General features: G+C 41.8%; 1 pseudogene; it reads right to left on the bottom strand.

Annotated features, from left to right (window-relative positions):
- Positions 1 to 4,407: 4,407 nt before the first annotated feature.
- Positions 4,408 to 6,772, bottom strand: LOC135275219 (tigger transposable element-derived protein 1-like; annotated as a pseudogene).
- Between the last annotated feature and the right edge of the window lie 5,761 nt (positions 6,773 to 12,533).

Raw genomic sequence — 12,533 nt, 5'->3', positions numbered from 1 at the left:
CGGACCTAAGACTTCCTAAGGCTCTTCAGTAAGCCCTGGAGATCTCTCATTCAGCAAAAAGACAGACCCCAGCCTTGGGTTGACTAGGTCCCCGGTTCAGGCAGCTGAGTGACACAAATCATGAAGGAAGGGCCATCTGATTCAGGCCTGCTTTCCCGTTGCCACCAGCTGTCCCCCACATTTCACAGTTCCCATTCAGCAGCCACCAGTACCAAACAAATGTGAGAAAAAGAAGCCCCTGGTGCACACAAAACCCACAGGATCTTATTTTCAGGCTACAGCTGAGGCTGGTTAAGCCTAAGTGGCAAAACCCACCGTGTCTCATATCTTTATTTTTAACTCTCCTTTTCCACTGTTGCCAGACAGTATGGCCTAGAAGACTTTTTACTTTGGGGAATGTATGATCATATTTTTCTGGCCAGATAACTGGTGTCATTAATATTCCATGGGCAAGGGATTCCGATTAATAAAGCAGATTGAGTGCATAAATGTATCGCTCTTCATTTTTAAAAAAACACTAAAATGATGTTAAAGGAAAGTTCTTCAAAAGGCATAGACCAACAACAAAAATTAAAGAGAAAATTATAGTGGATTCATACGATAATAATTTTTTTTTAATAGAAAGCAGATAGAAGAGGGGTAACTGACCTAGGAGGTGAAAGAAAGGAAGAAGCCAAGAAGAAGTGAACAGATTCTCGTCCAAGAAAAGCTCAGCTCTTGGAGATGCTAGTACATTCTACAGCAATGAAAGAAGCCAGAAAACAGACAACAGCAGAAAAAACTTCTACAAGTAATCATTCTTCAGTTTGTCTTCCTCATCCTAAGGGGAAAAAATGTGGCCAGGCACAGTGGCTCACGCCTGTAATCCCAGCACTTTGGGAGGCCGAGGCGGGCAGATCACTTGAGGTCAGAGGTTTGAGACCAGCCTGGCCAACATGGCGAAATCCCGTCTCTACTAAAAATACAAAAATTAGCTGGGCATGGTGGCGCATGGGAGGCTGAGGCTGGAGAATCACTTGAACCCAGAAGGTGGAGGTTGCAGTGAGCTGAGATCATGCCACCACTGCACTCCAGCCTGGGCAACAGAGTGAGACTCTATCCCCCCGCCAAAAAAAGCAACCCTCAATCAACCTCTGTACTTTTTAAGATACACAGTATCCCATAAAAGAAATAAGTTCCAGTTAATGACTATAATTAACAATTTATTGTAAATTTTCAAATAGCTAGAAGAATGGATTTTTAATGTTCTCAACACAAATAAAGGATAAACGTTTGAAATGGTGGATATGTTAATTACCATGATATGATTATTATATATTGTATACATATATCCAAATATCACAGTGTACCCCATAAAAATGTGCAAGTATGTGTCAATTAATAACAATAATAAAGTACAAAAGATATACTGTATCATCTCTATTTTTCCTTCTCTTCTGCAGTCAAATGATCGGGATTTTTTTGCAGAGTCTCACTCTTGCCCCCTGGCTGGAGTGCAATGGCACAATCTCGGCTCACTGCAACCTCCTGGATTCAAAGGATTCTCCTGCCTCAGCCTCCCAAGTATCTGGGATTACAGGCGCCCACCACCACATGCCCGGTTAACTTTAATATTTTTAGTGGAGACACGGTTTTGCCACATTGGCCAGGCTGGTTTTGAACTCCTGACCTCAAATGATCCACTCACCTCAGCCTCCCAAAGTACTGGAATTACAGGGGTGAGCCACTGTGCCTGGCCCGTACTACCAGTTTCAAGGGTAATCTTTGATTTTTGCAGTCACTTTAGAGCTACATTTCCAGTTATTGTATATACTAAGTAAGTGAGTTTCAGTGCTGCCATGATGCTCCCATTCCTGAGTTCTTTCTCTAGCTCACCTTGGCTATACATCTTTCAGGGAGTTGGGTAAAGGCATTCTTTGATGGGCCTTTCAAGAGCCAGATAGCAAGGCAAAACACCTCGTTACCATGCAAAACTGATACATTCATGATTCATCACCAACAGGAGAACCTAGCACATGGAACAAGGCTGCGGTTTAAAAATATGAAACTTCTGCAAGGTTATAGAGAGCACTGCTTAGTTTTGAAAGTGGCATGTTTCTAAGACTAATTAGAGGGTTTTTAAAATATATAACTCTGCAGAAAACTCTAGGGAAAATTATAGAGTGGCTGAATAAGGATGATTTCTGCATTCTCAGATATAAATATTACTACTATTGACAGGTGTTATAAAAATTTCATCTTGATTTCTAATATCAACCAATTGGAACTAGAAAAGACTTCATACCTCTCCCCACCAAACTAAAATACTATTGCAAATTATTTAGAAAATACAACTTAGAAATACTAATGGGATACTGTCATTTAATAATGCTTTATTTACTAAACAAGGAATAGCAAAAATGTTTAACATTTAATGACAGAAATTTAAACAAAATTAAGCCCCTAAAAACCAAGAAGATTGCAATGATAAAGATGGAAGTGAAAGCTTACTAATTAGGAAACAAAAATGGACAGAACAGATAAATCAGCTTAAGAGCTGTTTCTTTGGGAAAACAAAAACCAATTAAAGAGATATATCTCTGGCAAGCCTAATTATTAAAAATATAAAGCAATGGAAATAACTATGTTTATCTTGAGTTTCAAAAGAATTTAATTACTGACATGAAGATTTAGAGAATGCTAACAAATACCATAAACTGCTGTGTGCTAATGAATATGAAAATCTCTGATACACAGTTCTCCATTTCTACCAAGATCTCTGCTAACCCAACACACTTCAAAGCTTTTCTCCTGGCTATAGCAGCCCTAAAGCAAAAAAGTTATCTTAAAGCAAGGCCGTAGGTCAGCTCTTCAGATATGGTAGGGCTGTTTGACCCCTTTCTCGAACTCCTGACCTCAGGTGATCCACCCGCCTTGGCCTCCCAAAGTGCTGGGATTACAGGCATGAGCCACCACACCCAGCCCATGTGACCACTTTCTCTACTAAAAATGCAAAAAGTTCAAGTTATATTGCAAACCTCGGAGCACATGCCCTTTCAAGTAATGTAAGCTTGTCTCTTTTCAAGCTAAACTGTAGTCCCATGCTCAGTCCTGTAAGCAATTTAAGCAAAAAATAAGCTTAGAGAATGTGGAGACTAGAAGGCAGAACAGCCAGAGTTTGACCCCAGAAAATACTAAACTAAGGACTTTGTTATAAGAGAAAGCCAGTGGGGAAGTGGGTTGGGTAGGGAGGGGATGACAAATGTTTCATGTAAAAAGTTAAACAACTTTGTACCTAGCTAATCAGTTAAACTTCTGATCAAGTCCCATCACTTCTAAGTTTTGGTTGTATAACTTCCAATTTTATCTTTTCTGTAAATTGGAGATGATCACCACTTTTTTCAGATAAATGTCAGTAGGAAATAAGGTAACATATGTGGAAATGTTTTGCAAAGAGCAAGACTTGATATGATGGTAGTGCAGGAAGAGAGGGGCTCACTGCTCATTTGGGGATGAAATAGGCCAACACCTGCCTCATATCTGTGCTAGAGCAGTCATGACATTCAGCATCCCAGTGCAACAGTCGGCCCTCATCTCTCCAGATGAACCTGGGGCTATCAGTATATTATTTAGAAAATACAATTTGTAAACACTAATGGAATACTGCTATTTAATAATGCTTTTATAACTAAACAAAGAATAACAAAAATGTTTAACATTTAATGACAGGGATTTAAACAAATTCACCCCAAAAATAATCAAGATCAGGCCAGATGCAGTGGCTCATGCATATAATCCCAGCACTTTGGGAGGTCGAGGCAGATGGATCACTTGAGGGCAGGAGTTTGAGACCAGCCTGGCCAACATGGCAAAACCCTGTCTCTACTGAAAATACAAAAATTAGCTGGGCGCAGCGGCACACACCTGTATTCCCAGCTACTCAGGAGGCTGAGGCACGAGAATCACTTGAACTTGGGAGGCAGAGTTTGCAGTGAGCCGAGATCTCATCACTTCACTCCATCCTGGGAGATAGAGTGATATTCTGTCTCTAAAAATACCCCAAGAAGCTCAAAATAATAAAAATAAAAGTGAAAGCCATGGTGTGGCTGAAGTCCAGTTGTCCCAGCCAAGGTGGAAGCAGGTAATTACTCCAGAGTCCAGCAATCTCTCAAAAGATGCAATAAAGACAACACAAGACCCTGTCTCCTCTTCTCAGACATCCGGATTTCTTGACAACTGAGGCCTTTGGGCAAGACAGTCTACAAAGCTTGTTTTGGGGTATAGATGGATAATTGACCTTTAACTGTGAAACAAATATGTGAAAACCTCCTTAGGACTTAGACTTATATAGGGAAGCATAGACCAAAAAAAAAAAAAAAAAACTTCATTGCTAAAAAAATGATAATGATAATCTGAGCCTCTAACAAGTCAGAATCTTTTTGCTGGTGAAGGGTCTTGCCTCAGTGTTAATGGCTGCTGACTAATCAGGGTGGTGGTTGCCGAAGATTGAGGCACCTATGTCAATTTCTTAAAATAAAGTTTTAATGAAGATTGCTGCATTGATTGACTCTTCTTTGGTGAAAGATTTTTCCGTAGCGTGCCATGCTGTCTGATAGCATTTCATCCATAGTAGAACACCTTCAAAAATTGGAGTCAATCCTCTCAAACCCTGCCATTACTTTATCAACTAAGTTTATGAAATATTCTAAATCCATTGTTGTTTCAACAATGTTTCTAGCATCTTCTTCAGGACTAGGTTTCATCTCAAGAAATCACTTTCTTTGCTCATCAGTAAGAAGCAACACCTCATCTGTTCAAGTTTTATCATGAGATTGCAGCAATTCAACCACATCTTCTGGCTCCACTTCTATTTCTCTTGCTATTTCCACCATATCTGCAGTGACTTCCTCCACTGAAGTTTTAAACCCCTCAAAGTCATTCACAAAAGCTGGAATCAACTTCTTTCAAATTCTTGTTAATGTTGATATTTTGACCTCCTCCCATAAATCACAAATGTTCTTCCTAAAAGCATCTAGAATATCGAATCCTTTCGATATTCTAGATTGAGAGTTTCAATTTATTATACTTTACCCGGATCCATCAGAGAAATCACTGTCTATGACATATCTAACCTTATGAAATGTATTTCTTAAACAAGACTAGAAAGTAGAAATGATTCCTTGATCCATGGGCTGCAGAATGGAAGTTGTGATAGCAGGCATAAAAACAACCTTAATCTCTGTGTACATCTCCATTATAGCTCTTGGGTGACCAGGTGCATTGTCAATGAGTGGTAATATTTTGAAAGGACTCTTTTCTTCTAAGCAGTAGATCTCAACAGTGGGCTTAAAATATTTAGTAAACCACACTATAAGTGGATGTGCTGTCATTTCAGGCTTTGTTGTCCCCTTTATAGAGCACAGACAGAGTAGATTTAGTGTAATTCTTTTTTTTTTTTTTTTTTTTTTTTTAACGACGAAGTCTCACGTGTTGCCCAAGCTGGAGTGCAGTGGCACGATATCGGCTCACTGCAACCTCCACCTCCCAGGTTTAAGCAATTCTGCCTCAGCCTCCCAAGTAGCTGGGACTACAGACACTGCCACCAATGCCTGGCTAATTTTTTTGTATTTTTTAGTAGAGACAGGGTTTCACTATGTTGGCCAGGCTGGTCTTGGACTGCTGACTTTGTGATCCATCCACCTCAGCCTCCCTAAGTGCTGGGATTACTGGCGAGAGCCACCACACTGGGCCATTGTAATTTTTTTTTTTTTTTTTTTTTTTTTGAGACAGAGTCTCACTCTGTTGCCCAGGCTGGAATGCAGTGGCCCGATTTTGGCTCACTGCAACCTCCACCTTCCGGGTTCAACCAATTCTCCTGCCTCAGCCTCCCGAGTAGCTGGGACTACAGACACATGCCACCACACCAGGCTAATTTTTTTGTATTTTAGTAGAGACAGGGTTTCACTGTGTTGCCCAGGCTGGTCTCAAACTCCTGAGCTGAGGCAATCTGCCTACCTCGGCCTCCCAAAGTGCTGAGATTACAGGTGTGAGATTTAGTGTCATTCTTAAGGATCATAGTGTTTTGGGAATGGTAAATGAGCATTGGCTTCAGCTTAAAGTCACCAGCTGCATTTGCCCCTAAAAAGACAGTCGACCTGTCCTTTGAAGCTTTGAAGGCAGACATTGACTTTTCTCTATCAAAGTCCTAGATGGCATCTTCTTCTACTAGAAGCCTATTTCATCTATGTTGAAAATCTGTGGTTTACTGTAGTCACCTTCATCAATCATCTTAACTAAATCTTCTGAATAACTCGCAGCTTCTACACCAGAACTTACTACTTCATCTTGTACTTTCATGTTATAGAGAAGGCTTCTTTCCTTAAACCTCATGAACCAACCTTTGCTGGCTTCAGACTTTTCTTCTGCAGCTTCCTCATTTCTCTCTTCCTTCATAGAAGTGAAAAGAGTTAGGGCCTAGCTCTGGATTAAGCTCTGGCTTCAGAGAATGTTGTGGCTGGTTTGATCTTGTATCTAGAGCACTAAAACTTTCTCCATATCAGCAATTAGGCTGTCTTGCTTTCTGATTTGTATGTTCACTGGAGTAGCACTCTTAATTTCTTTCAAGAACTCTTCCTTTACATTCGTAACTTGGCTGTTTGTCATGAGAAGCCTAGCTTTCAAAGCTTATCTTGGCTTTCATCATGCCTTCCTCACTAAGCTTACTCATTTCTAGTTTTTTATTTAAAGTGAGAAACACTTGACGCTTCCTTTCACTTGAACACTTAGAGGCCATTGTAGGGTTATTCATTGGCCTGATTTCAACATTGTTGGGTCTCAGGGAATAGAGAGGTTCAAGGAGAGGGAGCCAGATAAGAACAGCCGGTCAGTGGAGCAGTCAGAACACACACAACACTTATCAATTAAGTTTGTTGTCTTGGAGAGGGTGGTGGCTCATGCCTGTAATCCCAGCACTTTGGGAGGCTAAGGCAGGTGGATTATTTGAGGTCAGAAATTTGAGACCAGCCTGGCCAACATTGCAAAACCCCGTCTCTACTAAAAATTAGCTGTGTGTGGTGGTGTGCACCTATAGTCCCAGCTACCCACGAGGCTGAGGCAGGAAAATCACCTGAACCAGGAAAGCTAGGTTGTAGTGAGCCCATATTGCGCCACTGCACTCCAGTCTGGGTGACAGAGTGAGACCCATCTCAAAAAAACAAAAAAGTTTGCTGCCTTATATTGGCATGATTCATAGCACCCCAAAATAATTACAATAGTAGCATCAAAGATCACTGATCACAGATCACCATGACAGATACCATAATGATGAAAAAGTTTAAAATATGACATGGTTACCAAAATGTGACAGAGACAAAGTGAGCACATACTATGAAGAAAACGGCACCAAGAGATTTGCTTCATGCAGGGTTGCCACAAACCTCCAATTTGGGAAGAACGCAGTATCTATGAAGTACAGGAAAGTGAAGTGCCATGAAACAAGATGTGCCTGTATGTAGGTGAATATTTATATAATATTAGCATGCGGTGGGAGGCCGAGGCGGGCAGATCACCTGACATCACGAGTTTGAGACCAGCTTGGCCAACATGGCGAAACTCTGTCTCTACTAAAAATGGAAAAAATCAGCCTGGCATGGTGGTGCCAGCACCTGTAATCCCAGCTACTCAGGAGCCTGAAGCAGGAAAATGGCTTGAACCTGGGAGACGGAGGTTGCCGTGAGCCAAGATCCCACCACCGCACTCCAGCCTGGGTGACAGAGTGAGACTCCCATCTCAAAAGAAAAAGAAAAGAAAAGAAAAGAAAGAAAAAGAAAAGCCTTTAGAAGCATAGCATAAAAATCAGAAACTACAAAGGAAAATATTAGTAAGACTAAAGGTGACGTAAAAGTAAATACTCCTGACCAGGCGCAGTGGCTCACACCTATAATCCCAGCACTTTGGGAGGCCGAGATGGGTGGATCACCTGAGGTCAGGAGTTGGAGACCAGCCTGGCCAACATGGTGACACCCCATCTCTATTTAAAAAAAAAAAGAAAAAAAGGAAGAAAAATGTTCATAGTATCTTACAAAACGGTTTATAGCATGTGATCCTATTCTTAATACGTATGTTATATATTCGCATATATCCACACATAGAGAAAATCTGAAAGAATTTAAGAGTCAGCCAGGCACAGTGGCTCACGCCTGTAATCCCAGAACTTTGGGAGGCTGAGGCGGGTAGATCACAAGATCAGGATTTCGAGACCAGCCTGGCCAACATGGTGAAACCTCGTCTCTACTAAATATACAAAAATTAGCTGGGAATGGTGGTGGGCACCTATAGTTCCAGCTACTCGGGAGGCTGAGGCAGAATTCCTTGAACCCAGGATGCAGAGGTTGTAGTGAGCCGAGATTGCGCCACTGCACTCCAACCTGGGTGACAGAGCGAGACTCCACCTCAAAAAAAAAAATAATATAATAAGAGTTAAAGCTCTTTCTTTTGTAAGAAACTAAGACTGATCTAGTCAACTTAAAGAAAAAAAGATGGAGTGAATTTGAGAAAATGTTAGAATATCTCATGAAATTGCAGGAAGTGTTATACTTTTAAGACATGATCAGATAAGGAACAATAATGCCGGGATTCTTCTCAACAGATAGATTCGAGGAACTTCTTCCTCTACAACTTTGATGAAATGATTCCCATCTAGTCTGTGTCTTTATAGTCCAAAGGTAGAATTTTAGGAATTTTTCTGATAGTCCCAATATGGTCCAGAAGTAAATGTCTGGATTAACAAACTATGCCAGATGAATAGGAACAAGTGTATTCACATGGCAACTGGAGGTCACTCTCTGTGACTCGGGGCCATGATCAGGATGACGGAGCCAGACAGGTGCTTTATGCGATGCTACTGGGAGAATGCACACCACCATTCGAAGATGGGTGATGTCTGAGGGTGAGATTGTGGGTGCGTGTTTGCTTTGTCTGTATCGTTCAAGGATGATTTGGTTGCAGGTGACAGAAACTCAACTCTAACCATTAGGCAGAAAGTGGAAATTGTTAAAAGGTTCACAGAAATGCAGCAAGGGCAAGATACACTGGCCTGGAGACAGCTGGAAACAGCATCTTGGACACTGCTGCCAGGCTCCTCTCTGCATCTCTCACTTCTGATTTTCTCTAAATGTCAGGCTGACTTTCCTCTGAATTTCTCCATATGACAGGAAACATGGTGGGAAGAGGCTCCTTGGTCTTGCATCTCCGTTTCGCTACCGGAAGGATACTGATATTTCCTCTATCTGATTCCAAATTGCGCAACCCTGGCAGGGCATGGTGGCTTATACCTGTAATCCTAGCACTTTGGGAGGCCACGGTGGGCTGATCACTTGAGGTCGGGAGTTCAAAACCAACCTGGCTAGTGTGGTGAAACTGTCTCTACTAAAAATACAAAAATTAGCCAGGCATTGTGGTGGGTGCCTGTAATCCCAGCTACTCAGGAGGCTGAGGCAGGAGAATCGCTTGAACCTGAGAGGTGGAGTTTGCAGTAAGCTGAGATCACGCCACTATACTCCAGCCTGAGTGACAAAGCGAGACTCTGTCTCAATAAATAAATAAATAAAACACATTGTGTACAACCCCAGAGAAGACCCTCATTGGCTTAACTTCGGCAGGAATCTTTACTCTCTTACTTGCCATTGTACCCATACTATCTGGCACGTGGCAGAACCTCAACAAACATTAGATAGATGTGAGAGGAATGAAGAAGGCCTAGTCAAGATGACTCCTAGTTTGGGGACCAGTGAGTGGGGATATCATTAACTCAACCAGGCTTCAGAACAGTAACAGTAGGGCCCAGAACAGTGGGTCCCAGAAGCATTGCTTAGCATTAGGAGTGTAACTATCAGAGTCAGACTGTTTGGATTTGAATTCTGGTTCCATCACTTACCAGCGGTGTAACTGTGGACGAGTTACCTCAACCCTCAAATCTTCAGTTTCCCCACCCATAAAAATGGAAATGAGAGTAATACCCAATTTGTAGGGCTCATGTGAAAATTAACTAAAACACCTTGTGCAAAGTGCTCAATAATCATTGATTGATATTTTTATATCCTTCTTTCAACCATGCTGCATTTTGCTTTCAAATTCACTTTCACTACCTTTGCAGTTAGAACTGATTTTTTCCTTTTTTTTTTTTTTGAGACGGAGCCTTGCACTGTTGCCCAGGCTGGAGTGCAATGGCTTGATCTCGGCTCACTGCAACCTTGCAATCTCGGCCCCTGGTTTAAGTGATTCTCCTGCCTCAGCTTCTTGAGTAGCTGAGGTTACAGATACCCACCACCATGCTCGGCTAATTTTTTGTATTTTTAGTAGAGACAGAGTTTTGCTATGTTGGCCAGGCTGGTCTGGAACTCCTGATCTCGTGATCCACCCGCCTTGACCTCCCAAAGTGCTGGGATTACAGGCGTGAGCCACTGTGCCTGGCAGAACTGATTTTTTTCTAATGGTATTGTAAGTTTCATGTTTCAACATTTCATGCCAGTTGATCAGTCTGTTTCTCCAATAAGCAGAGCTAGGATATGTGCTCAATCAAACTTGCCTCACTGGGAAGAAATAACTTTGCGGTTGTTTCTTGCTCTGGTCCATGTCATAGCAGAGCCTGTGCTATAAGAAGAGTTTGTAGATTCCACAAGACATCACCAGGAATGCTCTTGACAGGCTTTCAGAGGACAGTAGCTGGAAGATGGTATCTGCCATGTTACCAATACTCAGAGCACAGGCCTGGCTCAGCAGATGCTGGGAGTGTGTGGGGACGAATATACAGTCATGTCCCTCATTAGTGCTGTCACACCCAAAGATGGGCATATCTAAATAGGTCTGGCCTCTCTTTTTATTTTTTTATTTTTATTTTTTTGAGATGGAGTCTTGCTCTGTCACCCAGACTGGAGTGCAGTGGCGCGATCTCGGCTCACTGCAACCTCCACCTTCGGGTTCAAGCAGTTTTCCTATCTCAGCCTCCCGAATAGCTGGGATTACGGGCAGGCGCCACAATACCTGGCTAATTTTTTTGTATTTTTAGTAGAGATGGGGTTTCACCATATTGGCCAGGCTAATCTCAAACTCCTGACCTTGTGATCCGCCTGCCTTGGCCTCCCAAAGTGCTGGGATTACAGGTGTGAGCCACCACGCCTGGCAGTTTGGCCTCTCTTTCTGCATCTTAAGGTTGAAGCTAATTTTCCCCTTCTCTAAGTTTTTAAGTAACAGATAAGGGGTTGAAATACATTTTTTAAATGTAGAAAGTATGTAAGTTTGAAAGCAGAAACTATTTATACGTTCTTTTTTATTTCTCTCTATACAAGAACCAAGATTTTGGAGCCACCTGCTTGAGACAGGTGATGCTTGGAAGATATAAGTAGAACCCAGATAAGAAGGAAATTTCGTGAGTAAATTTTACTTTCTTTTTTCTTATTATTATTTTTTATTATTTATTATTATTATTATTATTTTTTGAGACGGAGTTTCGCTCTTGTTACCCAGGCTGGAGTGCAATGGCGCGATCTTGGCTCACCGCAATCTCCGCCTCCTGGGTTCAGGCAATTCTCCTGCCTCAGCCTCCCGAGTAGCTGGGATTACAGGCACGCGCCACCATGCCCAGCTAATTTTTTGTATTTTTAGTAGAGACAGGGTTTCACCATGTTGACCAGGATAGTCTCGATCGCTTGACCTCGTGATCCACCCGCCTCGGCCTCCCAAAGTGCTGGGATTATAGGCGTGAGCCACCGCACCCGGCCTAATTTTACTTTCTTTTTTATCAGTAGAACATATTTTAAAATATTATATAAAGGTCCTAATTTTTGAAACATCTATTTTGGAGTAAGTTATATTTTCCAAAGATGGCCTCACTAATGCACAGCATGACCCAAATGCTCTGATTATAGATACGTGCAATTAACAATATGCTGACTACTCCCGGTAGCTATTGATCTTTGAGTCATGAGCCAACATTCAGACCCTAACACTTGACTGAAAGTCTTTTCCTATACTCTATTCTGCGCTAACGCAATGTTAAGAGCGCAGGAGGTAGAGTGAAATTCCCTGGGCTTGCTTCTTGGTTTACCACTAACCAGTTATATGACCTTGGATGAGTGACTTACCTTTCAATGCCTCTGCTTCTTTATTTGTAAGATAGAGAAATAACTGTCCCAAATTCATGGAGTTGTTGCTAATTGAGTTAATACAGTTAATACCCCAAATATCTTAGGACAGTTCTAAAAACAGTGTATGTTTAATACATGCTAGCTGATATTCTTCTTCTTCTTTTTTTTTTTTTTTTTTTTTTTGAGACAATCTCACTCTGTCACCCAGGGTGGAGTGCAGTGAGGTGATCTTGGCTCATTGCAACCTCTGCTTCCCGGGTTCAAGCGATTATCATACTTCTGCCTCGTCGGTAGCAGGGATTACAGGCATGCACCACCACACCCGGCTAGTTTTTGTATTTATAGTAGAGATAAAGTTTTGCCATGTTGCCTAGGCTGGTCTCGATCTCCTGACCTCAGGTTATCCACCCA

Source organism: Aotus nancymaae, unplaced genomic scaffold, assembly GCF_030222135.1.
Source record: "Aotus nancymaae isolate 86718 unplaced genomic scaffold, 86718_ANA_hifiasm-v0.15.2.pri h1tg000003l, whole genome shotgun sequence".
Classification (NCBI taxonomy): domain Eukaryota; kingdom Metazoa; phylum Chordata; class Mammalia; order Primates; family Aotidae; genus Aotus; species Aotus nancymaae.
Note: the sequence above shows the minus strand (reverse complement) of the source record. Positions and strands in the feature narration are given on the sequence as shown.